Consider the following 4,052-nt stretch of genomic DNA (forward strand, 5'->3'; position numbering starts at 1 on the left):
AAGTTGGGGCGGGGAGGGGGGGGGGGGGGGCAAAATTCATATTGTCAAGTTAAGGTAATATATACGGCAGTAAATTGTATTTTTCGAGATAATATAACCAAAATTGGAAAAAAAAAAAAAAAAGTTCAAATTATTTCCACTTGTTGCAATCGTCACAGGTGCATTGTTCCCTGCTGTCACCATTTATTGCAATTAGTCAACAGACGACTTCTTGATGTCGCCATCATAAAGTAATGAATGATGGTGCAATAATTTGACATTAATACAACACGACTCTTATGAGTAATATACGTAATCATTTGTTGAATTTGCATCGCACAATGGAAATACAGATATTATTAGTCACATAGTTTGAAGGAATAAAATAGTTAATGACTCAATTGTGTCAAATTTTATCCTTTGAATCATGATTGGCGAACCTAGGTCCATGAACAACTAGGTACAAATAGGACCCGGGCTGCCACATATTTGAAGACTGAGTGAAAATTCGAAAAAAAAAAAAGAAATTTAAAATGATATGATTTTTTTTATAAGATCGTAATTGTAGAATGAGCAGATGGTGCAATAATTTGACATTAATACAACACGACTCTTATGATTAATATACGTAATCAGTTGTTGACTTTGCATCTCACAATGCAAATACAGATATTTTTAGTCACATAGTTTGAAGGAATAAAATAGTTAATGACTCAATTGTGTCAAATTTTATCCTTTGAATCATGATTGGCGAACCTAGGTCCATGAACAACTAGGTACAAATAGGACCCGGGCTGCCACATATTTGAAGACTGAGTGAAAATTCGAAAAATAGAAATTTAAAATGATATGGTTTTTTTGATAAGATCGTAATTGTAGAATGAGCAGATGGTGCAATAATTTGACATTAATACAACACAACTCTTATGATTAATATACGTAATCAGTTGTTGACTTTGCATCTCATAATGGAAATACAGATATTTTTAGTCACATAGTTTGAAGGAATAAAATAGTTAATGACTCAATTGTGTTAAATTTTATCCTTTGAATCATGATTAGCGGACCTAGGTCCATGAACAACTTGGTACAAATAGGACCTGGGCTGCCACCTATTTGAAGACGAATGAAAATTCGAAAAAAAGAAATTTAAAATGATAAGATTTTTTTGACAAGATAGATATTGTAGAATGAGCAGTTCTCTATAAAAAAAAATAAAAAAAAAAAAAAAAAGATATATCGTGCTCTTTATTTACTTTGCCTTGTAGGTATAAAATTAAATTGAATTGAGTTTATTAAGAAGTCTTTGTTTGATGGATTGAGCTAATAATTTTGGCTATGTAAATAACATAATAATTGAGCCAATCCCAATCTAATTGAAAATTCAGTGTATTGTTTAGTCATTGTTTGACAATCATTATTTCAAAACTTTTTTTGTATTATTCCATTTGTATAGAAAGTTCATGTACAAAATTAATCCAGAAATAAAATAATGTCAAAAAAAAAAAAAAGACTACCCCCTCCCTTGTGTCTTGTCTGGAGGGGTTCTATAACTCCTCCATCTATACATGAAAAAGCTACCAACTTTTTTTATTTAATCACACATTCACACAATAAAATATTTTGCACGTGATTATAAAATATTTTGGTTAATTAGCCTTCAGTCTATTTTGTTGTGTATTAAAAGTCTTAAACACCCTTCATTTGAAATGTCTAAAATGTCCAATTTGAAGCAAAAATTTACCTAATTCCCAAACATAAATTCCCACTTTCATTCTCACTATTCATACTTATTTAAAACCAACGGCAAAACGACATGCCACCTTTTTAAACGATTGACGTTTTAACTAATTTTATGTTCGTATCTCTTTATGTTCCCTCATATTCACATAAAAATTAATGAAAATAAGTTTTAAATCTATTTAGAGTTCATGACCCAAAACGACATACTGTCACTATAAATGGTATGGTGACATTTTATCTAATTTTATAGATGTTGCACTTTATATTGTCTCGTATCCACATGAAGACAAATTTTTACTATATTTAGTGTGAAACTTCCAATCTCACTTTCAAAGGATCCCACAGAATCATAATACGGCCAGCTTGGGGTGTGAAGAAATTACTGGCCTGCAAAAATCCACTAGACTTGTTCCTCATAACTCGTTGCAATTTCGGTTGATCAAGTTTTGTTTTCAAAACTGCCATAACATTAATATTCTCTAATGAGATATGAGGTGGCGAACCCCATTATGTTTAAGGGGTAAATGAAAAAACCTTATGTTCTACGATGCGATCTTCGTTATGATAGTTGAATGGAATTTCCCTTCGTATTATCTTTCTTCATTGGCTTAGTATCAATCTTTCCTTTGAGCTTCTTGTTACTCTCCGTCCCTGGTTTTAAAATCTATTGGACAACCTTTGGCTTCTCAATTGGCAAGTTGTTACCCTTCTTCTTATTGACAAACTGGATTAGAGGAGCCCCTTCTTGCAAATCCTGCTGTAACTCCCCATTTTTCAGGCTGTTTTGCACAATACGGTCAGCGTGAGTATTGTGTTGCAAAGTATGTTCCGCCTGAATTCAATATTCAGCACCATTATGAGTGTCTTTCCCAACTTCTGACCTCCCCATCATTCGACAGCCCCTTAGTAATAGTCAAATTCTAGCCAGTTTAGCAACGACCTGTTTGCTACTTGGATCCACCCCCTTGTTACCTGCAGGCTATTTCTTAACATTACATCCCAATGTTGAATGTCCAAACATTTTACACGTATTGCCGTACTTTGGAATGTGCTCGAAATATACTTCATATTCCCTCGATTTCCTATTTAGTAACATAACATGAACTGACCGAACAAGTTCCTTCGATACATCAACTTCCACTAATACATTCGCATATGAAATCCTGTCCCTAGTTGTAGTAAGTTTGTGGATTGAGATCAACTTGCCCACTTCCGTTACAATCTTACCAAGAGGTTTCGGCTTCCAGAATTCAAGTGGTAACCTAGGAGGAGTTATCCAAACCGGTTAGGTGCTAATTTCTTTCTCACCAAACTGAAAAAAAATGGGGCATAATCTTCAACATTAATGATCTGGCGAAGCAGGGGTGGACCCACTTGAGGCCAAGTGGGGTCAGCTGCCCCCACTTGATTTTCAAATTTTTTATTTTTCTTGAGGTTTTTTCAGGTTTTCAAGATTTTTTCTATGATATTTTGGTTTCGCCCCTTAAGTTTTTTGGTTTCGCCCCCACTGAATTTTCATCCTGGATCCGCCCCTGTGGCGAAGACAAAGTATGGCCCGCTTGTACGGAAAAAGTACTTATAACTAACCTTCCGCAAATCACACAACTTCAAAAGTGGTTTCATGTCTGGAAAACATCCAGTAACATAACTATCCAAGCAATACCCCTCAAGCATCTTCAACATCATGCACATCATCATTCTCAATATGCACTACATCTGGAAGATCATCAAAAGTTTGGAGTTGTCGCGTAATTGTTCTTCAATCGATGAATTCGGGCTCAGTTTCAACTTACCAGTCAACATCAACCAATCAACCAAAACTCGAACCCACAACTTTCATTCACTTATGGTTGTTTTCTTCCTTTCTCACCCACAAAGGGACAATGTTATGGTAGTGATTTGCAAGCCACAAAGGCAAAGAGAAATTAATAGAAGGCAAGAGCTTGAAGGAGATGAAAGGGAAGCAACCTTGGTTTTCTTCTTCTCAAAGGGGCAGAACACACGGCTACTACACAATGAGGATGGATATATATAGATTTAGGTTATACCAACAATTGGGCCAAGACACAAGATAATGAGCCAAAATACAATAAAGCCATCCTATAAGTAAATTTGGACCAATGCAACAATTAAATTGCTACTACACTACTCACGTTGTTTTAGGTCGAACATATGAATCGATTGGTTGATAAATATTTCACTCGTCGTCGAGATCTATGAAATATAATCTAACATTTTAACATCATCGCTCGGGATTTATTGGGTTTCAAAACCCAACAGGAGTTTCATACCTTCGTCGTGCTTCTTGTCAATCACCCAAGGAACTTTCA

Source organism: Olea europaea, unplaced genomic scaffold (assembly GCF_002742605.1).
Source record: "Olea europaea var. sylvestris unplaced genomic scaffold, O_europaea_v1 scaffold3320, whole genome shotgun sequence".
In the NCBI taxonomy this organism is placed as follows: Eukaryota; Viridiplantae; Streptophyta; class Magnoliopsida; order Lamiales; family Oleaceae; genus Olea; species Olea europaea.